Raw genomic sequence first — 27,864 nt, 5'->3', positions numbered from 1 at the left:
GAACAGGTGTTTTTTGAAGTGAAAAGCTCGAACTGGAAGTAATTTCAAGATGAAATTCCATAATGTCATTCACCAATTTTTCTTAGCAAAGAAGAATATTCAGTCCCATCTTTCAAATAATCAGAACATTTCATTTAATAACACTGTCCAAAAATACAGGATAAAAAGTGTCCATGATTTCAGTAGTCCGGGCTTGACTCTTTATGCAATTGTAATTATCTCAATGATAAAATTTCTCAGCATTTTGCATCAATGCTTCTATTATAAAATAAAGGTTTTGTGATGGATGAACATACAGTATAAAAACTGCTATGAAATGCTATGTTTACATTTGAAGCAATCATAATAAAAGGAAAAACTGTTATATAACCTTTTGTAATCTTCCTGGCATGACTCAGTTTGGACAAAGTTAGGTTGAAAATCCAAAATGTTGTTGGCTTTCATATTCTGGGGCTTTCTCTCTCTTCTACTACAGGAGAGAAGATTAATGAGCCCTAGCCTTCCACTGAACAATAAAACTAAAATTAACAATACTTACCTGCAATGCAGCAGCAGATACTAAGGTGTTCATGATTTTCATGGACTCACCTTAAATTCCAATGAAATTTAGAATGAGAAAGTACCTGTAGCTAATTAAAGCTTATTCATTTGAAATCATTATAGTAATCCGAAATTGTGAATACATACATCTTCCAAGCTGGCCGAAATAGCTCGGCTGGAAGAGTGTTAGACTGAAGATCTAAAGGTATCTGGTTCGATCCCGGGTTTCGGCATGTTTGAACAGGTGTTTTTTGAAGTGAAAAGCTCGAACTGGAAGTAATTTCAAGATGAAATTCCATAATGTCATCCACCAATTTTTCTTAGCAAAGAAGAATATTCAGCCCCATCTTTCAAATAATCAGAACATTTCATTTAATAACACTGTCCAGAAATACACGATAAAAAGTGTCCATGATTTCAGTAGTCCGGGCTTGACTCTTTATGCAATTGTAATTATCTCAATGATAAAATTTCTCAGCATTTTGCATCAATGCTTCTATTATAAAATAAAGGTTTTGTGATGGGTGAACATACAGTATAAAAACTGCTATGAAATGCTATGTTTACATTCGAAGCAATCATAATGAAAGGAAAAACTGTTATATAACCTTGTGTAATCTTCCTGGCATGACTAAGTTTGGAGAAAGTTAGGTTGAAGATCCAAAGGATTGTTGGCTTTCATATTCTGGGGCTTTCTCTCTCTTCTACTACAGGAGAGAAGATTAATGAGCCCTAGCCTTCCACTGAACAATAAAACTAAAATTAACAATACTTACCTGCAATGCAGCAGCAGATACTAAGGTGTTCATGATTTTCATGAACTCACCTTAAATTCCAATGAAATTTAGAATGAGAAAGTACCTGTAGCTAATTAAAGCTTATTCATTTGAAATCATTATAGTAATCCGAAATTGTAAATACATTCGTCTTCCAAGCTGGCCGAAATAGCTCAGCTGGGAGAGCGTTAGACTGAAGATCTAAAGGTCCCTGGTTCGATCCCGGGTTTCGGCATGTTTGAACAGGTGTTTTTTGAAGTGAAAAGCTCGAACTGGAAGTAATTTCAAGATGAAATTCCATAATGTCATCCACCAATTTTTCTTAGCAAAGAAGAATATTCAGCCCCATCTTTCAAATAATCAGAACATTTTATTTAATAACACTGTCCAGAAATACAGGATAAAAAATGTCCATGATTTCAATAGTCTGGGCTTGACTCTTTATGCAATTGTAATTATCTCAATGATAAAATTTCTCAGCATTTTGCATCAATGCTTCTATTATAAAATAAAGGTTTTGTGATGGGTGAACATACAGTATAAAAACTGCTATGAAATGCTATGTTTACATTCGAAGCAATCATGAGAAAAAGAAAAACTGTTATATAACCTTGTGTAATCTTCCTGGTATGACTCAGTTTATAGAAAGTTAAGTTGAAGATCCAAAGGATTGTTGGCTTTCAATTTCTGGGGCTTTCTCTCTCTTCTACTACAGGAGAGAAGATTAATGAGCCCTAGCCTTCCACTGAACAATAAAACTAAAATTAACAATACTTACCTGCAATGCAGCAGCAGATACTAAGGTGTTCATGATTTTCATGGACTCACCTTAAATTCCAATGAAATTTAGAATGAGAAAGTACCTGTAGCTAATTAAAGCTTATTCATTTGAAATCATTATAGTAATCCGAAATTGTGAATACATTCATCTTCCAAGATGGCCGAAATAGCTCAGCTGGGAGAGCGTTAGACTGAAGATCTAAAGGTCCCTGGTTCGATCCCGGGTTTCGGCATGTTTGAACAGGTGTTTTTTGAAGTGAAAAGCTCGAACTGGAAGTAATTTCAAGATGAAATTCCATAATGTCATTCACCAATTTTTCTTAGCAAAGAAGAATATTCAGCCCCATCTTTCAAATAATCAGAACATTTCATTTAATAACACTGTCCAAAAATGTATTCAGTAGGGATGTTCTGAATGAAACTAGACTACGCAAATGCTTACAAACCAATAATGTCTGCTTCTGTGCCCAGAATTTCTCCGCTTTCCTTAATCAGCATACAAAGGACAGGTTTAAGAGACCACGGATGGGAACTGAAATACAATATTACTTCTGAAATCCCATGGATCTGAACCCATAGAAGATGCATTGTAAAAACAGAGAGTACTGTGAGAAATAGTGGTGGCAGCGTGGACCATTGACTAGAAATCCATTTTTGTCTCACTGGGCAAAAGTTTGACAATTTGTCACCACAATTTCTGGAATTTTCATCAATTAAAAAAGTCAAGCTAAATTGGAGAACGCAGAAGAGGTTGAAAATTTTCCAGCATTTTTAATCTTGACGTAAAGGCGTCTGCAGTTGGAAAATCTAAGGAAGCTGTTTTCCCAACTATTTCTGGAGCTAATTAATTCAAAATGAACAAGTAAAAATCAAACTTTTAATGATGTATTACCAATTATTAAACATGACAATTTTTACAACTTTTGATGAGCAAGTAGACCAGAAATAAAAATGTGGATCTCTTTATCTAGACAAGCAATTTTTCTGTTTTAAGGATAATTCAATTCTGTTTGTGTTGTCACTCAGTCAGATGTAGTGCACATGACATCAGAAGTCCTCTAAAGCACAATCTTTCGATAGCTCAGCTGGTAGAGCAGAGGACTGTAGAGGAAATTGATACAGAAATCCTTAGGTCACTGGTTCAACTCCAGGTCGAAGGAAAGTTTTTCATATCATTTTAGAGGGCAATTTCTGACATATTAAATACCCAGAAATATGCATGACTCATGCTGTTTATCTTTAATAGTCAGAGAAACTGTAACTTGTTTTCATTTCTGTTGCCTGTTAATCATCCTGCATGCTGCTGAGCCTCTAGTAGGTCAATTATGGTTTCTGTGCTCTGTTGAAGTACAGTGCAGAGGCAGGTGATAGAGACACGAGTTCTGTTACTGGGGATACTTTCCATAGCTCTTTGCAACTCAATAAAATGGAAATGAGAACCTTTTCCACTTCTTGGAAAGTGGCCTCCAGACATCACACATGGATTTATTGCATTGTTACCTATCCTGCTGGATTGGCATTTACAAATCTGCAAGTGTTCAGGGACGTGCCGTGATGATGCAAATCACATCATTAAACATTGCCCACCTCACTGATCACTGAGTGGTCTGGTGCGTGATGATGAAATTAGTGTCATCATAGGCCATGCCAAACCGACTCCATGTCACCACCTGGTTAAATATGAAATACACAGAGAGTTAAGATACATTACAGCAAAGCATGATATATTTGTTCTGCTGCTATGCTGAAACACTCAACAGAAAAGTCCCATGTGGTCTAGCAGTTAGGATTCCTGGTTTTCACCCAGGCGGCCCGGGTTCGACTCCCGGTATGGGAAGTTGAAGCTTTTTTGAATGGCAGCAACAGTACCACTTGTTTAATGCCTGCTCTGTTGATCTCAGCAACAAAATCCAGGAGAAACTGTGCTTTGGTTATGGAAATGGGATGTGGTCAAATCCACAGGATTTATATACCTCCCAACATTTCTGTATCCAAAATTAGGACAGAACTGGTCTGACCCCATATTTCAACATCCATCTTCCAAATTTCGAGTGGGACAACCCTATTTTATATGTAACACATCCTTCATGTGAAAAAAAAGAACTCTTGAACTTGTGGATCAATGGGTTTCCAGGGAGAGTTCACAACTTTTTAATGGTGCAGTAGGGATGTTCTGAATGAAACTAGACTACGCAAATGCTTACAAACCAATAATGTCTGCTTCTGTGCCCAGAATTTCTCCGCTTTCCTTAATCAGCATACAAAGGACAGGTTTAAGAGACCACGGATGGGAACTGAAATACAATATTACTTCTAAAATCCCATGGATCTGAACCCATAGAAGATGATTTGTAAAAACAGAGAGTACTGTGAGAAATAGTGGTGTCAGCGTGGACCATTGACTAGAAATCCATTTTTGTCTCACTGGGCAAAAGTTTGACAATTTGTCACCACAATTTCTGGAATATTCATCAATTATAAAAGTCAAGCTAAATTGGAGAACGCAGGAGAGGTTGAAAATTTTCCAGCATTTTTAATCTTGACGTAAAGGCGTCTGCAGTTGGAAAATCTAAGGAAGCTGTTTTCCCAACTATTTCTGGAGCTAATTAATTCAAAATGAACAAGTAAAAATCAAACTTTTAATGATGTATTACCAATTATTAAACATGACAATTTTTACAACTTTTGATGAGCAAGTAGACCAGAAATAAAAATGTGGATCTCTTTATCTAGACAAGCAATTTTTCTGTTTTAAGGATAATTCAATTCTGTTTATGTTTTCACTCAGTCAGATGTAGTGCACATGACATCAGAAGTCCTCTAACGCACAATCCTTCGATAGCTCAGCTGGTAGAGCAGAGGACTGTAGAGGAAATTGGTACAGAAATCCTTAGGTCGCTGGTTCAACCCTGGCTCAAAGGAAAGCTTTCATATAATTTTAGAGGGCAATTTCTGACATATTAAATACCCATAAATATGCATGACTCATGCTGTTTATCTTTAATAGTCAGAGAAACTGTAACTTGTTTTCATTTCTGCTGCCTGTTAATCATCCTGCATGCTGCTGAGCCTCTAGTAGGGCAATTATGGTTTCTGTGCTCTGTTGAAGTACAGTGCAGAGGCAGGTGATAGAGACACGAGTTCTGTTACTGGGAATACTTTCCATAGCTCTTTGCAACTCATTAAAATGGAAATGAGAACCTTTTCCACTTCTTGGAAAGTGGCCTCCAGACATCACACATGGATTTATTGCATTGTTACCTATCCTGCTGGATTGGCATTTACAAATCTGCAAGTGGTCAGGGACGTGCCGTGATGATGCAAATCACATCATCAAACATTGCCCACCTCACTGATCACTGAGTGGTCTGGAGCGTGATGATGAAATTAGTGTCATCTTAGGCCATGCCAAACCCACTCCATGTCACCACCTGGTTAAATATGAAATACACAGAGAGTTAAGATACATTTACTTACTTTTATGACTCAGTTTGGAGAAAGTTAGGTTGAAGATCCAAAGGATTGTTGGCTTTCAATTTCTGGGGCTTTCTTTCTCTTCTACTACAGGAGAGAAGATTAATGAGCCCTAGCCTTCCACTGAATAATAAAACTAAAATTAACAATACTTACCTGCAATGCAGCAGCAGATACTAAGGTGTTCATGATTTTCATGGACTCACCTTAAATTCCAATGAAATTTAGAATGTGAAAGTACCTGTAGCTAATTAAAGCTTATTCATTTGAAATCATTATAGTAATCCGAAATTGTGAATACATTCGTTTTCCAAGCTGGCTGAAATAGCTCAGCTGGGAGAGCGTTAGACTGAAGATCTAAAGGTCCCTGGTTCAATCCTGGGTTTTGGCATGTTTGAACAGGTGTTTTTTTAAGTGAAAAGCTCAAACTGGAAGTAATTTCAAGATGAAATTCCATAATGTCATCCACCAATTTTTCTTAGCAAAGAAGAATATTCAGCCCCATCTTTCAAATAATCAGAACATTTCATTTAATAACACTGTCCAGAAACACAGGATAAAAAGTGTCCATGATTTCAGTAGTCCGGGCTTGACTCTTTATGCAATTGTAATTATCTCAATGATAAAATTTCTCAGCATTTTGCATCAATGCTTCTATTATAAAATAAAGGTTTTCTGATGGGTGAACATACAGTATAAAACTGCTATGAAATGCTATGTTTACATTCGAAGCAATCATGATGAAAGGAAAAACTGTTATATAACCTTGTGTATTCTTCCTGGCATAACTCAGTTTGGAAAAAGTTTGGTTGAAGATCCAAAGGATTGTTGGCTTTCAATTTCTTGGGCTTTCTCTCTTTTCTACTACAGGAGAGAAGATTAATGAGCCCTAGCCTTCCACTGAATAATAAAACTAAAATTAAGAATACTTACCTGCAATGCAGCAGCAGATACTAAGGTATTCATGATTTTCATGGACTCACCTTAAATTCCAATGAAATTTAGAATGTGAAAGTACCTCTAGCTAATTAAAGCTTTTTCATTTGAAATCATTATAGTAATCCGAAATTGTGAATACATTCATCTTCCAAGCTGGCCAAAATACCTCAGATGGGAGAGCGTTAGACTGAAGATCTAAAGGTCCCTGGTTCGATCCTGGGTTTCGGCATGTTTGAACAGGTGTTTTTTTAAGTGAAAAGCTCAAACTGGAAGTAACTTCAAGATGAAATTCCATAATGTCATCCACCAATTTTTCTTAGCAAAGAAGAATATTCAGCCCCATCTTTCAAATAATCAGAACATTTCATTTAATAACACTGTCCAGAAATACAGGATAAAAAGTGTCCATGATTTCAGTAGTCCGGGCTTGACTCTTTATGCAATTGTAATTATCTCAATGATAAAATTTCTCAGCATTTTGCATCAATGCTTCTATTATAAAATAAAGGTTTTGTGATGGGTGAACATACAGTATAAAAACTGCTATGAAATGCTAGGTTTACATTCGAAGCAATCATGATGAAAGGAAAAACTGTTATATAACTTTGTGTAATCTTCCTGGCATGACTCAGTTTGGAGAAAGTTAGGTTGAAGATCCAAAGGATTGTTGGCTTTCAATTTCTGGGGCTTTCTCTCTCTTCTACTACAGGAAAGAAGATTAATGAGCCCTAGCCTTCCACTGAACAATAAAACTAAAATTAACAATACTTACCTGCAATGCAGCAGCAGATACTAAGGTGTTCATGATTTTCATGGACTCACCTTAAATTCCAATGAAATTTAGAATGAGAAAGTACCTGTAGCTAATTAAAGCTTATTCATTTGAAATCATTATAGTAATCCGAAATTGTGAATACATTCATCTTCCAAGCTGGCCGAAATAGCTCAGCTGGGAGAGTGTTAGACTGAAGATTTAAAAGTCCCTGGTTCGATCCTGGGTTTCGGCATGTTTGAACTGGTGTTTTTTGAAGTGAAAAGCTCGAACTGGAAGTAATTTCAAGATGAAATTCCATAATGTCATCCACCAATTTTTCTTAGCAAAGAAGAATATTCAGCCCCATCTTTCAAATAATCAGAACATTTCATTTAATAACACTGTCCAGAAATACAGGATAAAAAGTGTCCATGATTTCAGTAGTCCAGGCTTGACTCTTTATGCAATTGTAATTATCTCAATGATAAAATTTCTCAGCATTTTGCATCAATGCTTCTATTATAAAATAAAGGTTTTGTGATGGGTGAACATACAGTATAAAAACTGCTATGAAATGCTATGTTTACATTCGAAGCAATCATGATGAAAGGAAAAACTGTTATATAACCTTGTGTAATCTTCCTGGCATGACTCAGTTTGGAGAAAGTTAGGTTGAAGATCCAAAGGATTGTTGGCTTTCAATTTCTGGGGCTTTCATTAATCTTCTACTACAGGAGAGAAGATTAATGAGCCCTAGCCTTCCACTGAACAATAAAACTAAAATTAACAATACTTACCTGCAATGCAGCAGCAGATACTAAGGTGTTCATGATTTTCATGGACTCACTTTAAATTCCAATGAAATTTAGAATGAGAAAGTACCTGTAGCTAATTAAAGCTTATTCATTTGAAATCATTATAGTAATCCGAAATTGTGAATACATTCATCTTCCAAGCTGGCCGAAATAGCTCAGCTGGGAGAGCGTTAGACTGAAGATCTAAAGGTCCCTGGTTCGATCCCGGTTTTTGGCGTGTTTGAACAGGTGTTTTTTTAAGTGAAAAGCTGAAACTATAAGTAATTTCAAGATGAAATTCCATAATGTCATCCACCAATTTTTCTTAGCAAAGAAGAATATTCATCCCCATCTTTCAAATAATCAGAACATTTCATTTAATAACACTGTCCAGAAATACAGGATAAAAAGTGTCCATGATTTCAGTAGTCCGGGCTTGACTCTTTATGCAATTGTAATTATCTCAATGATAAAATTTCTCAGCATTTTGCATCAATGCTTCTATTATAAAATAAAGGTTTTGAGATGGGTGAACATACAGTATAAAAACTGCTATGAAATGCTATGTTTACATTCGAAGCAATCATGATGAAAGGAAAAACTGTTATATAACCTTGTGTAATCTTCCTGGCATGACTCAGTTTGGAGAAAGTTAGGTTGAAGATCCAAAGGATTGTTGGCTTTCAATTTCTGGGGCTTTCTCTCTCTTCTACTACAGGAGAGAAGATTAATGAGCCCTAGCCTTCCACTGAATAATAAAACTAATATTAACAATACTTACCTGCAATGCAGCAGCAGATACTAAGGTGTTCATGATTTTCATGGACTCACCTTAAATTCCAATGAAATTTAGAATGAGAAAGTACCTGTAGCTAATTAAAGCTTATTCATTTGAAATCATTATAGTAATCCGAAATTGTGAATACATTCATCTTCCAAGCTGGCCGAAATAGCTCAGCTGGGAGAGCGTTAGACTGAAGATCTAAAGGTCCCTGGTTCGATACCGGGTTTCGGCATGTTTGAACAGGTGTTTTTTGAAGTAAAAAGCTCGAACTGGAAGTAATTTCAAGATGAAATTCCATAATGTCATCCACCAATTTTTCTTAGCAAAGAAGAATATTCAGCCCCATCTTTCAAATAATCAGAACATTTCATTTAATAACACTGTCCAGAAATACACGATAAAAAGTGTCCATGATTTCAGTAGTCCGGGCTTGACTCTTTATGCAATTGTAATTATCTCAATGATAAAATTTCTCAGCATTTTGCATCAATGCTTCTATTATAAAATAAAGGTTTTATGATGGGTGAACATACAGTATAAAAACTGCTATGAAATGCTATGTTTACATTCGAAGCAATCATGATGAAAGGAAAAACTGTTATATAACCTTGTGTAATCTTCCTGGCATGACTCAGTTTGGAGAAAGTTAGGTTGAAGATCCAAAGGATTGTTGGCTTTCAATTTCTGGGGCTTTCTCTCTCTTCTACTACAGGAGAGAAGATTAATAAGCCCTAGCCTTCCACTGAACAATAAAGCTAAAATTAACAATACTTACCTGCAATGCAGCAGCAGATACTAAGGTGTTCATGATTTTCATGGACTCACCTTAAATTCCAATGAAATTTAGAATGAGAAAGTACCTGTAGCTAATTAAAGCTTATTCATTTGAAATCATTATAGTAATCCGAAATTGTGAATACATTCATCTTCCAAGCTGGCCGAAATAGCTCAGCTGGGAGAGCGTTAGACTGAAGATCTCAAGGTCCCTGGTTCGATCCTGGGTTTCGGCATGTTTGAACAGGTGTTTTTTGAAGTGAAAAGCTCGAACTGGAAGTAATTTCAAGATGAAATTCCATAATGTCATCCACCAATTTTTCTTAGCAAAGAAGAATATTCAGCCCCATCTTTCAAATAATCAGAACATTTCATTTAATAACACTGTCCAGAAATACAGGATAAAAAGTGTCCATGATTTCAATAGTCCGGGCTTGACTCTTTATGCAATTGTAATTATCTCAATGATAAAATTTCTCAGCATTTTGCATCAATGCTTCTATTATAAAATAAAGGTTTTGTGATAGGTGAACATACAGTATAAAAACTGCTATGAAATGCTATGTTTACATTCGAAGCAATCATGATGAAAGGAAAAACTGTTATATAACCTTGTGTAATCTTCCTGGCATGACTCAGTTTGGAGAAAGTTAGGTTGAAGATCCAAAATGTTGTTGGCTTTCAATTTCTGGGGCTTTCTCTCTCTTCTTCTAAAGGAGAGAAGATTAATGAGCCCTAGCCTTCCACTGAACAATAAAACTAAAATTAACAATACTTACCTGCAATGCAGCAGCAGATACTAAGGTGTTCAGGATTTTCATGGACTCACCTTAAATTCCAATGAAATTTAGAATGAGAAAGTACCTGTAGCTAATTAAAGCTTATTCATTTGAAATCATTATAGTAATCCGAAATTGTGAATACATTCATCTTCCAAGCTGGCTGAAATAGCTCAGCTGGGAGAGTGTTTGACTGAAGATCTAAAGGTCCCTGGTTCGATCCCGGGTTTCAGCATGTTTGAACAGGTGTTTTTTGAAGTGAAAAGCTCGAACTGGAAGTAATTTCAAGATGAAATTCCATAATGTCATCCACCAATTTTTCTTAGCAAAGAAGAATATTCAGCCCCATCTTTCAAATAATCAGAACATTTCATTTAATAACACTGTCCAGAAATACACGATAAAAAGTGTCCATGATTTCAGTAGTCCGGGCTTGACTCTTTATGCAATTGTAATTATCTCAATGATAAAATTTCTCAGCATTTTGCATCAATGCTTCTATTATAAAATAAAGGTTTTGTGATGGGTGAACATACAGTATAAAAACTGCTATGAAATGCTATGTTTACATTCGAAGCAATCATGATGAAAGGAAAAACTGTTATATAACCTTGTGTAATCTTCCTGGCATGACTCAGTTTGGAGAAAGTTAGGTTGAAGATCCAAAGGATTGTTGGCTTTCAATTTCTGGGGCTTTCTCTCTCTTCTACTACAGGAGAGAAGATTAATGAGCCCTAGCCTTCCACTGAATAATAAAACTAAAATTAACAATACTTACCTGCAATGCAGCAGCAGATACTAAGGTGTTCATGATTTTCATGGACTCACCTTAAATTCCAATGAAATTTAGAATGAGAAAGTACCTTTAGCTAATTAAAGCTTATTCATTTGAAATCATTATAGTAATCCGAAATTGTGAATACATTCATCTTCCAAGCTGGCTGAAATAGCTCAGCTGGGAGAGCGTTAGACTGAAGGTCTAAAGGTCCCTGGTTCGATCCCGGGTTTCGGCGTGTTTGAACAGGTGTTTTTTTAAGTGAAAAGCTCGAACTGGAAGTAATTTCAAGATGAAATTCCATAATGTCATCCACCAATTTTTCTTAGCAAAGAAGAATATTCAGCCCCATCTTTCAAATAATCAGAACATTTCATTTAATAACACTGTCCAGAAATACAGGATAAAAAGTGTCCATGATTTCTGTAGTCCGGGCTTGACTCTTTATGCAATTGTAATTATCTCAATGATAAAATTTCTCAGCATTTTGCATCAATGCTTCTATTATAAAATAAAGGTTTTGTGATGGGTGAACATACAGTATAAAAACTGCTATGAAATGCTATGTTTACATTCGAAGCAATCATGATGAAAGGAAAAACTGTTAAATAACCTTGTGTAATCTTACTGGCATGACTCAGTTTGGAGAAAGTTAGGTTGAAGATCCAAAGGATTGTTGGCTTTCAATTTCTGGGGCTTTCTCTCTCTTCTACTACAGGAGAGAAGATTAATGAGCCCTAGCCTTCCACTGAACAATAAAACTAAAATTAACAATACTTACCTGCAATGCAGCAGCAGATACTAAGGTGTTCATGATTTTCATGGACTCACCTTAAATTCCAATGAAATTTAGAATGAGAAAGTACCTGTAGCTAATTAAAGCTTATTCATTTAAAATCATTATAGTAATCCGAAATTGTGAATACATTCATCTTCCAAGCTGGCCGAAATAGCTCAGCTGGGAGAGCGTTAGACTGAAGATCTAAAGGTCCCTGGTTCGATCCCGGGTTTCCGCATGTTTGAACAGGTGTTTTTTTGAAGTGAAAAGCTCGAACTGGAAGTAATTTCAAGATGAAATTCCATAATGTCATCCACCAATTTTTCTTTGCAAAGAAGAATATTCAGCCCCATCTTTCAAATAATCAGAACATTTCATTTAATAACACTGTCCAGAAATACAGGATAAAAAGTGTCCATGATTTCAATAGTCTGGGCTTGACTCATTATGCAATTGTAATTATCTCAATGATAAAATTTCTCAGCATTTTGCATCAATGCTTCTATTATAAAATAAAGGTTTTGTGATGGGTGAACATACAGTATAAAAACTGCTATGAAATGCTATGTTTACATTCGAAGCAATCATAATGAAAGGAAAAACTGTTATATAACCTTGTGTAATCTTCCTGGCATGACTCAGTTTGGAGAAAGTTAGGTTGAAGATCCAAAGGATTGTTGGCTTTCAATTTCTGGGGCTTTCATTAATCTTCTACTACAGGAGAGAAGATTAATGAGCCCTAGCCTTCCACTGAACAATAAAACTAAAATTAACAATACTTACCTGCAATGCAGCAGCAGATACTAAGGTGTTCATGATTTTCATGGACTCACTTTAAATTCCAATGAAATTTAGAATGAGAAAGTACCTGTAGCTAATTAAAGCTTATTCATTTGAAATCATTATAGTAATCCGAAATTGTGAATACATTCATCTTCCAAGCTGGCCGAAATAGCTCAGCTGGGAGAGCGTTAGACTAAAGGTCCCTGGTTCGATCCCGGTTTTTGGCGTGTTTGAACAGGTGTTTTTTTAAGTGAAAAGCTGAAACTGGAAGTAATTTCAAGATGAAATTCCATAATGTCATCCACCAATTTTTCTTAGCAAAGAAGAATATTCATCCCCATCTTTCAAATAATCAGAACATTTCATTTAATAACACTGTCCAGAAATACAGGATAAAAAGTGTCCATGATTTCAGTAGTCCGGGCTTGACTCTTTATGCAATTGTAATTATCTCAATGATAAAATTTCTCAGCATTTTGCATCAATGCTTCTATTATAAAATAAAGGTTTTGAGATGGGTGAACATACAGTATAAAAACTGCTATGAAATGCTATGTTTACATTCGAAGCAATCATGATGAAAGGAAAAACTGTTATATAACCTTGTGTAATCTTCCTGGCATGACTCAGTTTGGAGAAAGTTAGGTTGAAGATCCAAAGGATTGTTGGCTTTCAATTTCTGGGGCTTTCTCTCTCTTCTACTACAGGAGAGAAGATTAATGAGCCCTAGCCTTCCACTGAATAATAAAACTAAAATTAACAATACTTACCTGCAATGCAGCAGCAGATACTAAGGTGTTCATGATTTTCATGGACTCACCTTAAATTCCAATGAAATTTAGAATGAGAAAGTACCTGTAGCTAATTAAAGCTTATTCATTTGAAATCATTATAGTAATCCGAAATTGTGAATACATTCATCTTCCAAGCTGGCCGAAATAGCTCAGCTGGGAGAGCGTTAGACTGAAGATCTCAAGGTCCCTGGTTCGATCCTGGGTTTCGGCATGTTTGAACAGGTGTTTTTTGAAGTGAAAAGCTCGAACTGGAAGTAATTTCAAGATGAAATTCCATAATGTCATCCACCAATTTTTCTTAGCAAAGAAGAATATTCAGCCCCATCTTTCAAATAATCAGAACATTTCATTTAATAACACTGTCCAGAAATACACGATAAAAAGTGTCCATGATTTCAGTAGTCCGGGCTTGACTCTTTATGCAATTGTAATTATCTCAATGATAAAATTTCTCAGCATTTTGCATCAATGCTTCTATTATAAAATAAAGGTTTTATGATGGGTGAACATACAGTATAAAAACTGCTATGAAATGCTATGTTTACATTCGAAGCAATCATGATGAAAGGAAAAACTGTTATATAACCTTGTGTAATCTTCCTGGCATGACTCAGTTTGGAGAAAGTTAGGTTGAAGATCCAAAGGATTGTTGGCTTTCAATTTCTGGGGCTTTCTCTCTCTTCTACTACAGGAGAGAAGATTAATAAGCCCTAGCCTTCCACTGAACAATAAAGCTAAAATTAACAATACTTACCTGCAATGCAGCAGCAGATACTAAGGTGTTCATGATTTTCATGGACTCACCTTAAATTCCAATGAAATTTAGAATGAGAAAGTACCTGTAGCTAATTAAAGCTTATTCATTTGAAATCATTATAGTAATCCGAAATTGTGAATACATTCATCTTCCAAGCTGGCCGAAATAGCTCAGCTGGGAGAGCGTTAGACTGAAGATCTCAAGGTCCCTGGTTCGATCCTGGGTTTCGGCATGTTTGAACAGGTGTTTTTTGAAGTGAAAAGCTCGAACTGGAAGTAATTTCAAGATGAAATTCCATAATGTCATCCACCAATTTTTCTTAGCAAAGAAGAATATTCAGCCCCATCTTTCAAATAATCAGAACATTTCATTTAATAACACTGTCCAGAAATACAGGATAAAAAGTGTCCATGATTTCAATAGTCCGGGCTTGACTCTTTATGCAATTGTAATTATCTCAATGATAAAATTTCTCAGCATTTTGCATCAATGCTTCTATTATAAAATAAAGGTTTTGTGATAGGTGAACATACAGTATAAAAACTGCTATGAAATGCTATGTTTACATTCGAAGCAATCATGATGAAAGGAAAAACTGTTATATAACCTTGTGTAATCTTCCTGGCATGACTCAGTTTGGAGAAAGTTAGGTTGAAGATCCAAAATGTTGTTGGCTTTCAATTTCTGGGGCTTTCTCTCTCTTCTTCTAAAGGAGAGAAGATTAATGAGCCCTAGCCTTCCACTGAACAATAAAACTAAAATTAACAATACTTACCTGCAATGCAGCAGCAGATACTAAGGTGTTCAGGATTTTCATGGACTCACCTTAAATTCCAATGAAATTTAGAATGAGAAAGTACCTGTAGCTAATTAAAGCTTATTCATTTGAAATCATTATAGTAATCCGAAATTGTGAATACATTCATCTTCCAAGCTGGCTGAAATAGCTCAGCTGGGAGAGTGTTTGACTGAAGATCTAAAGGTCCTTGGTTCGATCCCGGGTTTCAGCATGTTTGAACAGGTGTTTTTTGAAGTGAAAAGCTCGAACTGGAAGTAATTTCAAGATGAAATTCCATAATGTCATCCACCAATTTTTCTTAGCAAAGAAGAATATTCAGCCCCATCTTTCAAATAATCAGAACATTTCATTTAATAACACTGTCCAGAAATACACGATAAAAAGTGTCCATGATTTCAGTAGTCCGGGCTTGACTCTTTATGCAATTGTAATTATCTCAATGATAAAATTTCTCAGCATTTTGCATCAATGCTTCTATTATATAATAAAGGTTTTGTGATGGGTGAACATACAGTATAAAAACTGCTATGAAATGCTATGTTTACATTCGAAGCAATCATGATGAAAGGAAAAACTGTTATATAACCTTGTGTAATCTTCCTGGCATGACTCAGTTTGGAGAAAGTTAGGTTGAAGATCCAAAGGATTGTTGGCTTTCAATTTCTGGGGCTTTCTCTCTCTTCTACTACAGGAGAGAAGATTAATGAGCCCTAGCCTTCCACTGAATAATAAAACTAAAATTAACAATACTTACCTGCAATGCAGCAGCAGATACTAAGGTGTTCATGATTTTCATGGACTCACCTTAAATTCCAATGAAATTTAGAATGAGAAAGTACCTTTAGCTAATTAAAGCTTATTCATTTGAAATCATTATAGTAATCCGAAATTGTGAATACATTCATCTTCCAAGCTGGCTGAAATAGCTCAGCTGGGAGAGCGTTAGACTGAAGGTCTAAAGGTCCCTGGTTCGATCCCGGGTTTCGGCGTGTTTGAACAGGTGTTTTTTTAAGTGAAAAGCTCGAACTGGAAGTAATTTCAAGATGAAATTCCATAATGTCATCCACCAATTTTTCTTAGCAAAGAAGAATATTCAGCCCCATCTTTCAAATAATCAGAACATTTCATTTAATAACACTGTCCAGAAATACAGGATAAAAAGTGTCCATGATTTCTGTAGTCCGGGCTTGACTCTTTATGCAATTGTAATTATCTCAATGATAAAATTTCTCAGCATTTTGCATCAATGCTTCTATTATAAAATAAAGGTTTTGTGATGGGTGAACATACAGTATAAAAACTGCTATGAAATGCTATGTTTACATTCGAAGCAATCATGATGAAAGGAAAAACTGTTAAATAACCTTGTGTAATCTTACTGGCATGACTCAGTTTGGAGAAAGTTAGGTTGAAGATCCAAAGGATTGTTGGCTTTCAATTTCTGGGGCTTTCTCTCTCTTCTACTACAGGAGAGAAGATTAATGAGCCCTAGCCTTCCACTGAACAATAAAACTAAAATTAACAATACTTACCTGCAATGCAGCAGCAGATACTAAGGTGTTCATGATTTTCATGGACTCACCTTAAATTCCAATGAAATTTAGAATGAGAAAGTACCTGTAGCTAATTAAAGCTTATTCATTTAAAATCATTATAGTAATCCGAAATTGTGAATACATTCATCTTCCAAGCTGGCCGAAATAGCTCAGCTGGGAGAGCGTTAGACTGAAGATCTAAAGGTCCCTGGTTCGATCCCGGGTTTCGGCATGTTTGAACAGGTGTTTTTTTGAAGTGAAAAGCTCGAACTGGAAGTAATTTCAAGATGAAATTCCATAATGTCATCCACCAATTTTTCTTTGCAAAGAAGAATATTCAGCCCCATCTTTCAAATAATCAGAACATTTCATTTAATAACACTGTCCAGAAATACAGGATAAAAAGTGTCCATGATTTCAATAGTCTGGGCTTGACTCATTATGCAATTGTAATTATCTCAATGATAAAATTTCTCAGCATTTTGCATCAATGCTTCTATTATAAAATAAAGGTTTTGTGATGGGTGAACATACAGTATAAAAACTGCTATGAAATGCTATGTTTACATTCGAAGCAATCATAATGAAAGGAAAAACTGTTATATAACCTTGTGTAATCTTCCTGGCATGACTCAGTTTGGAGAAAGTTAGGTTGAAGATCCAAAATGTTGTTGGCTTTCAATTTCTGGGGCTTTCTCTCTCTTCTACTACAGGAGAGAAGATTAATGAGCCCTAGCCTTCCACTGAACAATAAAACTAAAATTAACAATACTTACCTGCAATGCAGCAGCAGATACTAAGGTGTTCATGATTTTCATGGACTCACCTTAAATTCCAATGAAATTTAGAATGAGAAAGTACCTGTAGCTAATTAAAGCTTATTCATTTGAAATCATTATAGTAATCCGAAATTGTGAATACGTTCATCTTCCAAGCTGGCCGAAATAGCTCAGCTGGGAGAGCGTTAGATTGAAGATCTAAAGGTCCCTGGTTCGATACCGGGTTTCGGCATGTTTGAACAGGTGTTTTTTGAAGTGAAAAGCTCGAACTGGAAGTAATTTCAAGATGAAATTCCATAATGTCATCCACCAATTTATCTTAGCAAAGAAGAATATTCAGCCCCATCTTTCAAATAATCAGAACATTTCATTTAATAACACTGTCCAGAAATACACGATAAAAAGTGTCCATGATTTCAGTAGTCCGGCCTTGACTCTTTATGCAATTGTAATTATCTCATTGATAAAATTTCTCAGCATTTTGCATCAATGCTTCTATTATAAAATAAAGGTTTTGTGATGGGTGAACATACAGTATAAAAACTGCTATGAAATGCTATGTTTACATTCGAAGCAATCATGATGAAAGGAAAAACTGTTATATAACCTTGTGTAATCTTCCTGGCATGACTCAGTTTGGAGAAAGTTAGGTTGAAGATCCAAAGGATTGTTGGCTTTCAATTTCTTGGGCTTTCTCTCTCTTCTACTACAGGAGAGAAGATTAATGAGCCCTAGCCTTCCACTGAATAATAAAACTAAAATTAACAATACTTACCTGCAATGCAGCAGCAGATACTAAGGTGTTCATGATTTTCATGGACTCACCTTAAATTCCAATGAAATTTAGAATGAGAAAGTACCTGTAGCTAATTAAAGCTTATTCATTTGAAATCATTATAGTAATCCGAAATTGTGAATACATTCATCTTCCAAGCTGGCCGAAATAGCTCAGCTGGGAGAGCGTTAGACTGAAGATCTCAAGGTCCCTGGTTCGATCCTGGGTTTCGGCATGTTTGAACAGGTGTTTTTTGAAGTGAAAAGCTCGAACTGGAAGTAATTTCAAGATGAAATTCCATAATGTCATCCACCAATTTTTCTTAGCAAAGAAGAATATTCAGCCCCATCTTTCAAATAATCAGAACATTTCATTTAATAACACTGTCCAGAAATACAGGATAAAAAGTGTCCATGATTTCAATAGTCCGGGCTTGACTCTTTATGCAATTGTAATTATCTCAATGATAAAATTTCTCAGCATTTTGCATCAATGCTTCTATTATAAAATAAAGGTTTTGTGATGGGTGAACATACAGTATAAAAACTGCTATGAAATGCTATGTTTACATTCGAAGCAATCATGATGAAAGGAAAAACTGTTATATAACCTTGAGTAATCTTCCTGGCATGACTCAGTTTGGAGAAAGTTAGGTTGAAGATCCAAAGGATTGTTGGCTTTCAATTTCTTGGGCTTTCTCTCTCTTCTACTACAGGAGAGAAGATTAATGAGCCCTAGCCTTCCACTGAACAATAAAACTAAAATTAACAATACTTACCTGCAATGCAGCAGCAGATACTAAGGTGTTCAGGATTTTCATGGACTCACCTTAAATTCCAATGAAATTTAGAATGAGAAAGTACCTGTAGCTAATTAAAGCTTATTCATTTGAAATCATTATAGTAATCCGAAATTGTGAATACATTCATCTTCCAAGCTGGCTGAAATAGCTCAGCTGGGAGAGTGTTTGACTGAAGATCTAAAGGTCCCTGGTTCGATCCCGGGTTTCAGCATGTTTGAACAGGTGTTTTTTGAAGTGAAAAGCTCGAACTGGAAGTAATTTCAAGATGAAATTCCATAATGTCATCCACCAATTTTTCTTAGCAAAGAAGAATATTCAGCCCCATCTTTCAAATAATCAGAACATTTCATTTAATAACACTGTCCAGAAATACAGGATAAAAAGTGTCCATGATTTCAGTAGTCCGGGCTTGACTCTTTATGCAATTGTAATTATCTCAATGATAAAATTTCTCAGCATTTTGCATCAATGCTTCTATTATAAAATAAAGGTTTTGTGATGGGTGAACATACAGTATAAAAACTGCTATGAAATGCTATGTTTACATTCGAAGCAATCAAGATGAAAGGAAAAACTGTTATATAACCTTGTGTAATCTTCCTGGCATGACTCAGTTTGGAGAAAGTTAGGTTGAAGATCCAAAGGATTGTTGGCTTTCAATTTCTGGGGCTTTCTCTCTCTTCTACTACAGGAGAGAAGATTAATGAGCCCTAGCCTTCCACTGAAAAATAAAACTAAAATTAACAATACTTACCTGCAATGCAGCAGCAGATACTAAGGTGTTCATGATTTTCATGGACTCACCTTAAATTCCAATGAAATTTAGAATGAGAAAGTACCTGTAGCTAATTAAAGCTTATTCATTTGAAATCATTATAGTAATCCGAAATTGTGAATACATACATCTTCCAAGCTGGCCGAAATAGCTCAGCTGGAAGAGTGTTAGACTGAAGATCTAAAGATCCCTGGTTCGATCCTGGGTTTCGGCATGTTTGAACAGGTGTTTTTTGAAGTGAAAAGCTCGAACTGGAAGTAATTTCAAGATGAAATTCCATAATGTCATCCACCAATTTTTCTTAGCAAAGAAGAATATTCAGCCCCATCTTTCAAATAATCAGAACATTTCATTTAATAACACTGTCCAGAAATACAGGATAAAAAGTGTCCATGATTTCAGTAGTCTGGGCTTGACTCTTTATGCAATTGTAATTATCTCAATGATAAAATTTCTCAGCATTTTGCATCAATGCTTCTATTATAAAATAAAGGTTTTGTGATGGGTGAACATACAGTATAAAAACTGCTATGAAATGCTATGTTTACATTCGAAGCAATCATGATGAAAGGAAAAACTGTTATATAACCTTGAGTAATCTTCCTGGCATGACTCAGTTTGGAGAAAGTTAGGTTGAAGATCCAAAGGATTGTTGGCTTTCAATTTCTGGGGCTTTCTCTCTCTTCTACTACAGGAGAGAAGATTAATGAGCCCTAGCCTTCCACTGAATAATAAAACTAAAATTAACAATACTTACCTGCAATGCAGCAGCAGATACTAAGGTGTTCATGATTTTCATGGACTCACCTTAAATTCCAATGAAATTTAGAATGAGAAAGTACCTGTAGCTAATTAAAGCTTATTCATTTGAAATCATTATAGTAATCCGAAATTGTGAATACATTCATCTTCCAAGCTGGCCGAAATAGCTCAGCTGGGAGAGCGTTAGACTAAAGATCTAAAGGTCCCTGGTTCAATACCGGGTTTCGGCATGTTTGAACAGGTGTTTTTTGAAGTGAAAAGCTCGAACTGGAAGTAATTTCAAGATGAAATTCCATAATGTCATCCACCAATTTTTCTTAGCAAAGAAGAATATTCAGCCTCATCTTTCAAATAATCAGAACATTTCATTTAATAACACTGTCCAGAAATACACGATAAAAAGTGTCCATGATTTCAGTAGTCCGGGCTTGACTCTTTATGCAATTGTAATTATCTCAATGATAAAATTTCTCAGCATTTTGCATCAATGCTTCTATTATAAAATAAAGGTTTTGTGATGGGTGAACATACAGTATAAAAACTGCTATGAAATGCTATGTTTACATTCGAAGCAATCATGATGAAAGGAAAAACTGTTATATAACCTTGTGTAATCTTCCTGGCATGACTCAGTTTGGAGAAAGTTAGGTTGAAGATCCAAAGGATTGTTGGCTTTCAATTTCTGGGGCTTTCTCTCTCTTCTACTACAGGAGAGAAGATTAATGAGCCCTAGCCTTCCACTGAATAATAAAACTAAAATTAACAATACTTACCTGCAATGCAGCAGCAGATACTAAGGTGTTCATGATTTTCATGGACTCACCTTAAATTCCAATGAAATTTAGAATGAGAAAGTACCTGTAGCTAATTAAAGCTTATGCATTTGAAATCATTATAGTAATCCGAAATTGTGAATACATTCATCTTCCAAGCTGGCTGAAATAGCTCAGCTGGGAGAGCGTTAGACTAAAGATCTAAAGGTCCCTGGTTCGATACCGGGTTTCGGCATGTTTGAACAGGTGTTTTTTGAAGTGAAAAGCTCGAACTGGAAGTAATTTCAAGATGAAATTCCATAATGTCATCCACCAATTTTTCTTAGCAAAGAAGAATATTCAGCCCCATCTTTCAAATAATCAGAACATTTCATTTAATAACACTGTCCAGAAATACACGATAAAAAGTGTCCATGATTTCAGTAGTCCGGGCTTGACTCTTTATGCAATTGTAATTATCTCAATGATAAAATTTCTCAGCATTTTGCATCAATGCTTCTATTATAAAATAAAGGTTTTGTGATGGGTGAACATACAGTATAAAAACTGCTATGAAATGCTATGTTTACATTCGAAGCAATCATGATGAAAGGAAAAACTGTTATATAACCTTGTGTAATCTTCCTGGCATGACTCAGTTTGGAGAAAGTTAGGTTGAAGATCCAAAGGATTGTTGGCTTTCAATTTCTGGGGCTTTCTCTCTCTTCTACTACAGGAGAGAAGATTAATGAGCCCTAGCCTTCCACTGAATAATAAAACTAAAATTAACAATACTTACCTGCAATGCAGCAGCAGATACTAAGGTGTTCATGATTTTCATGGACTCACCTTAAATTCCAATGAAATTTAGAATGAGAAAGTACCTTTAGCTAATTAAAGCTTATTCATTTGAAATCATTATAGTAATCCGAAATTGTGAATACATTCATCTTCCAAGCTGGCTGAAATAGCTCAGCTGGGAGAGCGTTAGACTGAAGATCTAAAGGTCCCTGGTTCGATCCTGGGTTTCGGCGTGTTTGAACAGGTGTTTTTTGAAGTGAAAAGCTCGAACTGGAAGTAATTTCAAGATGAAATTCCATAATGTCATCCACCAATTTTTCTTAGCAAAGAAGAATATTCAGCCCCATCTTTCAAATAATCAGAACATTTCATTTAATAACACTGTCCAGAAATACAGGATAAAAAGTGTCCATGATTTCTGTAGTCCGGGCTTGACTCTTTATGCAATTGTAATTATCTCAATGATAAAATTTCTCAGCATTTTGCATCAATGCTTCTATTATAAAATAAAGGTTTTGTGATGGGTGAACATACAGTATAAAAACTGCTATGAAATGCTATGTTTACATTCAAAGCAATCATGATGAAAGGAAAAACTGTTAAATAACCTTGTGTAATCTTCCTGGCATGACTCAGTTTGGAGAAAGTTAGGTTGAAGATCCAAAGGATTGTTGGCTTTCAATTTCTGGGGCTTTCTCTCTCTTCTACTACAGGAGAGAAGATTAATGAGCCCTAGCCTTCCACTGAACAATAAAACTAAAATTAACAATACTTACCTGCAATGCAGCAGCAGATACTAAGGTGTTCATGATTTTCATGGACTCACCTTAAATTCCAATGAAATTTAGAATGAGAAAGTACCTGTAGCTAATTAAAGCTTATTCATTTAAAATCATTATAGTAATCCGAAATTGTGAATACATTCATCTTCCAAGCTGGCCGAAATAGCTCAGCTGGGAGAGCGTTAGACTGAAGATCTAAAGGTCCCTGGTTCGATCCCAGGTTTCGGCATGTTTGAACAGGTGTTTTTTGAAGTGAAAAGCTCGAACTGGAAGTAATTTCAAGATGAAATTCCATAATGTCATCCACCAATTTTTCTTAGCAAAGAAGAATATTCAGCCCCATCTTTCAAATAATCAGAACATTTCATTTAATAACACTGTCCAGAAATACAGGATAAAAAGTGTCCATGATTTCAATAGTCCGGGCTTGACTCTTTATGCAATTGTAATTATCTCAATGATAAAATTTCTCAGCATTTTGCATCAATGCTTCTATTATAAAATAAAGGTTTTGTGATGGGTGAACATACAGTATAAAAACTGCTATGAAATGCTATGTTTACATTCGAAGCAATCATGATGAAAGGAAAAACTGTTATATAACCTTGTGTAATCTTCCTGGCATGACTCAGTTTGGAGAAAGTTAGGTTGAAGATCCAAAATGTTGTTGGCTTTCAATTTCTGGGGCTTTCTCTCTCTTCTACTACAGGAGAGAAGATTAATGAGCCCTAGCCTTCCACTGAACAATAAAACTAAAATTAACAATACTTACCTGCAATGCAGCAGCAGATACTAAGGTGTTCATGATTTTCATGGACTCACCTTAAATTCCAATGAAATTTAGAATGAGAAAGTACCTGTAGCTAATTAAAGCTTATTCATTTGAAATCATTATAGTAATCCGAAATTGTGAATACATTCATCTTCCAAGCTGGCCGAAATAGCTCAGCTGGGAGAGCGTTAGACTGAAGATCTAAAGGTCCCTGGTTCGATACCGGGTTTCGGCGTGTTTGAACAGGTGTTTTTTGAAGTGAAAAGCTCGAACTGGAAGTAATTTCAAGATGAAATTCCATAATGTCATCCACCAATTTTTCTTAGCAAAGAAGAATATTCAGCCCCATCTTTCAAATAATCAGAACATTTCATTTAATAACACTGTCCAGAAATACAGGATAAAAAGTGTCCATGATTTCAGTAGTCCGGGCTTGACTCTTTATGCAATTGTAATTATCTCAATGATAAAATTTCTCAGCATTTTGCATCAATGCTTCTATTATAAAATAAAGGTTTTGTGATGGGTGAACATACAGTATAAAAACTGCTATGAAATGCTATGTTTACATTCGAAGCAATCATGATGAAAGGAAAAACTGTTAAATAACCTTGTGTAATCTTCCTGGCATGACTCAGTTTGGAGAAAGTTAGGTTGAAGATCCAAAGGATTGTTGGCTTTCAATTTCTGGGGCTTTCTCTCTCTTCTACTACAGGAGAGAAGATTAATGAGCCCTAGCCTTCCACTGAATAATAAAACTAAAATTAACAATACTTACCTGCAATGCAGCAGCAGATACTAAGGTGTTCATGATTTTCATGGACTCACCTTAAATTCCAATGAAATTTAGAATGAGAAAGTACCTGTAGCTAATTAAAGCTTATTCATTTAAAATCATTATAGTAATCCGAAATTGTGAATACATTCATCTTCCAAGCTGGCAGAAATAGCTCAGCTGGGAGAGCGTTAGACTGAAGATCTAAAGGTCCCTGGTTCGATCCCAGGTTTCGGCATGTTTGAACAGGTGTTTTTTGAAGTGAAAAGCTCGAACTGGAAGTAATTTCAAGATGAAATTCCATAATGTCATCCACCAATTTTTCTTAGCAAAGAAGAATATTCAGCCCCATCTTTCAAATAATCAGAACATTTCATTTAATAACACTGTCCAGAAATACAGGATAAAAAGTGTCCATGATTTCAATAGTCCGGGCTTGACTCTTTATGCAATTGTAATTATCTCAATGATAAAATTTCTCAGCATTTTGCATCAATGCTTCTATTATAAAATAAAGGTTTTGTGATGGGTGAACATACAGTATAAAAACTGCTATGAAATGCTATGTTTACATTCGAAGCAATCATGATGAAAGGAAAAACTGTTATATAACCTTGTGTAATCTTCCTGGCATGACTCAGTTTGGAGAAAGTTAGGTTGAAGATCCAAAGGATTGTTGGCTTTCAATTTCTGGGGCTTTCTCTCTCTTCTACTACAGGAGAGAAGATTAATGAGCCCTAGCCTTCCACTGAATAATAAAACTAAAATTAACAATACTTACCTGCAATGCAGCAGCAGATACTAAGGTGTTCATGATTTTCATGGACTCACCTTAAATTCCAATGAAATTTAGAATGAGAAAGTACCTGTAGCTAATTAAAGCTTATTCATTTGAAATCATTATAGTAATCCGAAATTGTGAATACATTCATCTTCCAAGCTGGCCGAAATAGCTCAGCTGGGAGAGCGTTAGACTAAAGATCTAAAGGTCCCTGGTTCGATCCCGGGTTTCGGCGTGTTTGAACAGGTGTTTTTTGAAGTGAAAAGCTCGAACTGGAAGTAATTTCAAGATGAAATTCCATAATGTCATCCACCAATTTTTCTTAGCAAAGAAGAATATTCAGCCCCATCTTTCAAATAATCAGAACATTTCATTTAATAACACTGTCCAGAAATACAGGATAAAAAGTGTCCATGATTTCTGTAGTCCGGGCTTGACTCTTTATGCAATTGTAATTATCTCAATGATAAAATTTCTCAGCATTTTGCATCAATGCTTCTATTATAAAATAAAGGTTTTGTGATGGGTGAACATACAGTATAAAAACTGCTATGAAATGCTATGTTTACATTCAAAGCAATCATGATGAAAGGAAAAACTGTTAAATAACCTTGTGTAATCTTCCTGGCATGACTCAGTTTGGAGAAAGTTAGGTTGAAGATCCAAAGGATTGTTGGCTTTCAATTTCTGGGGCTTTCTCTCTCTTCTACTACAGGAGAGAAGATTAATGAGCCCTAGCCTTCCACTGAACAATAAAACTAAAATTAACAATACTTACCTGCAATGCAGCAGCAGATACTAAGGTGTTCATGATTTTCATGGACTCACCTTAAATTCCAATGAAATTTAGAATGAGAAAGTACCTGTAGCTAATTAAAGCTTATTCATTTGAAATCATTATAGTAATCCGAAATTGTGAATACATTCATCTTCCAAGCTGGCCGAAATAGCTCAGCTGGGAGAGCGTTAGACTGAAGATCTAAAGGTCCCTGGTTCGATACCGGGTTTCGGCGTGTTTGAACAGGTGTTTTTTGAAGTGAAAAGCTCGAACTGGAAGTAATTTCAAGATGAAATTCCATAATGTCATCCACCAATTTTTCTTAGCAAAGAAGAATATTCAGCCCCATCTTTCAAATAATCAGAACATTTCATTTAATAACACTGTCCAGAAATACAGGATAAAAAGTGTCCATGATTTCAGTAGTCCGGGCTTGACTCTTTATGCAATTGTAATTATCTCAATGATAAAATTTCTCAGCATTTTGCATCAATGCTTCTATTATAAAATAAAGGTTTTGTGATGGGTGAACATACAGTATAAAAACTGCTATGAAATGCTATGTTTACATTCGAAGCAATCATGATGAAAGGAAAAACTGTTAAATAACCTTGTGTAATCTTCCTGGCATGACTCAGTTTGGAGAAAGTTAGGTTGAAGATCCAAAGGATTGTTGGCTTTCAATTTCTGGGGCTTTCTCTCTCTTCTACTACAGGAGAGAAGATAATGAGCCCTAGCCTTCCACTGAATAATAAAACTAAAATTAACAATACTTACCTGCAATGCAGCAGCAGATACTAAGGTGTTCATGATTTTCATGGACTCACCTTAAATTCCAATGAAATTTAGAATGAGAAAGTACCTGTAGCTAATTAAAGCTTATTCATTTAAAATCATTATAGTAATCCGAAATTGTGAATACATTCATCTTCCAAGCTGGCCGAAATAGCTCAGCTGGGAGAGCGTTAGACTGAAGATCTAAAGGTCCCTGGTTCGATCCCAGGTTTCGGCATGTTTGAACAGGTGTTTTTTGAAGTGAAAAGCTCGAACTGGAAGTAATTTCAAGATGAAATTCCATAATGTCATCCACCAATTTTTCTTAGCAAAGAAGAATATTCAGCCCCATCTTTCAAATAATCAGAACATTTCATTTAATAACACTGTCCAGAAATACAGGATAAAAAGTGTCCATGATTTCAATAGTCCGGGCTTGACTCTTTATGCAATTGTAATTATCTCAATGATAAAATTTCTCAGCATTTTGCATCAATGCTTCTATTATAAAATAAAGGTTTTGTGATGGGTGAACATACAGTATAAAAACTGCTATGAAATGCTATGTTTACATTCGAAGCAATCATGATGAAAGGAAAAACTGTTATATAACCTTGTGTAATCTTCCTGGCATGACTCAGTTTGGAGAAAGTTAGGTTGAAGATCCAAAGGATTGTTGGCTTTCAATTTCTGGGGCTTTCTCTCTCTTCTACTACAGGAGAGAAGATTAATGAGCCCTAGCCTTCCACTGAATAATAAAACTAAAATTAACAATACTTACCTGCAATGCAGCAGCAGATACTAAGGTGTTCATGATTTTCATGGACTCACCTTAAATTCCAATGAAATTTAGAATGAGAAAGTACCTGTAGCTAATTAAAGCTTATTCATTTGAAATCATTATAGTAATCCGAAATTGTGAATACATTCATCTTCCAAGCTGGCCGAAATAGCTCAGCTGGGAGAGCGTTAGACTAAAGATCTAAAGGTCCCTGGTTCGATACCGGGTTTCGGCGTGTTTGAACAGGTGTTTTTTGAAGTGAAAAGCTCGAACTGGAAGTAATTTCAAGATGAAATTCCATAATGTCATCCACCAATTTTTCTTAGCAAAGAAGAATATTCAGCCCCATCTTTCAAATAA

At 35.5% G+C, this 27,864-nt stretch overlaps 14 non-coding genes across 14 annotated transcripts; all 14 read left to right on the top strand.

Annotated features, from left to right (window-relative positions):
* The first annotated feature begins 1,478 nt into the window (after window positions 1-1,478).
* On the top strand, window positions 1,479-1,551 carry TRNAF-GAA (transfer RNA phenylalanine (anticodon GAA)). The gene has a single exon. It is a non-coding gene; the product is annotated as a tRNA-Phe (tRNA).
* A 705-nt stretch (window positions 1,552-2,256) lies between these two features.
* On the top strand, window positions 2,257-2,329 carry TRNAF-GAA (transfer RNA phenylalanine (anticodon GAA)). The gene has a single exon. It is a non-coding gene; the product is annotated as a tRNA-Phe (tRNA).
* A 1,532-nt stretch (window positions 2,330-3,861) lies between these two features.
* Window positions 3,862-3,933, top strand: TRNAE-UUC (transfer RNA glutamic acid (anticodon UUC)). Its single transcript has one exon. It is a non-coding gene; the product is annotated as a tRNA-Glu (tRNA).
* Window positions 3,934-9,000: 5,067 nt separating this feature from the next.
* Window positions 9,001-9,073, top strand: TRNAF-GAA (transfer RNA phenylalanine (anticodon GAA)). Its single transcript has one exon. It is a non-coding gene; the product is annotated as a tRNA-Phe (tRNA).
* Window positions 9,074-16,774: 7,701 nt separating this feature from the next.
* TRNAF-GAA (transfer RNA phenylalanine (anticodon GAA)) lies at window positions 16,775-16,847 on the top strand. Its single transcript has one exon. It is a non-coding gene; the product is annotated as a tRNA-Phe (tRNA).
* A 706-nt stretch (window positions 16,848-17,553) lies between these two features.
* TRNAF-GAA (transfer RNA phenylalanine (anticodon GAA)) lies at window positions 17,554-17,626 on the top strand. Its single transcript has one exon. It is a non-coding gene; the product is annotated as a tRNA-Phe (tRNA).
* Window positions 17,627-20,665: 3,039 nt separating this feature from the next.
* On the top strand, window positions 20,666-20,738 carry TRNAF-AAA (transfer RNA phenylalanine (anticodon AAA)). The gene has a single exon. It is a non-coding gene; the product is annotated as a tRNA-Phe (tRNA).
* Window positions 20,739-21,443: 705 nt separating this feature from the next.
* TRNAF-AAA (transfer RNA phenylalanine (anticodon AAA)) lies at window positions 21,444-21,516 on the top strand. The gene has a single exon. It is a non-coding gene; the product is annotated as a tRNA-Phe (tRNA).
* A 1,483-nt stretch (window positions 21,517-22,999) lies between these two features.
* On the top strand, window positions 23,000-23,072 carry TRNAF-GAA (transfer RNA phenylalanine (anticodon GAA)). The gene has a single exon. It is a non-coding gene; the product is annotated as a tRNA-Phe (tRNA).
* Window positions 23,073-23,777: 705 nt separating this feature from the next.
* Window positions 23,778-23,850, top strand: TRNAF-GAA (transfer RNA phenylalanine (anticodon GAA)). The gene has a single exon. It is a non-coding gene; the product is annotated as a tRNA-Phe (tRNA).
* Window positions 23,851-25,333: 1,483 nt separating this feature from the next.
* On the top strand, window positions 25,334-25,406 carry TRNAF-AAA (transfer RNA phenylalanine (anticodon AAA)). Its single transcript has one exon. It is a non-coding gene; the product is annotated as a tRNA-Phe (tRNA).
* A 705-nt stretch (window positions 25,407-26,111) lies between these two features.
* On the top strand, window positions 26,112-26,184 carry TRNAF-GAA (transfer RNA phenylalanine (anticodon GAA)). Its single transcript has one exon. It is a non-coding gene; the product is annotated as a tRNA-Phe (tRNA).
* Window positions 26,185-26,888: 704 nt separating this feature from the next.
* TRNAF-GAA (transfer RNA phenylalanine (anticodon GAA)) lies at window positions 26,889-26,961 on the top strand. Its single transcript has one exon. It is a non-coding gene; the product is annotated as a tRNA-Phe (tRNA).
* A 705-nt stretch (window positions 26,962-27,666) lies between these two features.
* Window positions 27,667-27,739, top strand: TRNAF-AAA (transfer RNA phenylalanine (anticodon AAA)). The gene has a single exon. It is a non-coding gene; the product is annotated as a tRNA-Phe (tRNA).
* Window positions 27,740-27,864: the final 125 nt, after the last annotated feature.

The sequence above is a fragment of the Mixophyes fleayi genome, chromosome 3 (assembly GCF_038048845.1).
Source record: "Mixophyes fleayi isolate aMixFle1 chromosome 3, aMixFle1.hap1, whole genome shotgun sequence".
NCBI classification, from domain to species: Eukaryota; Metazoa; Chordata; class Amphibia; order Anura; family Limnodynastidae; genus Mixophyes; species Mixophyes fleayi.
This window is presented reverse-complemented; position numbering and strand designations above follow the sequence as displayed.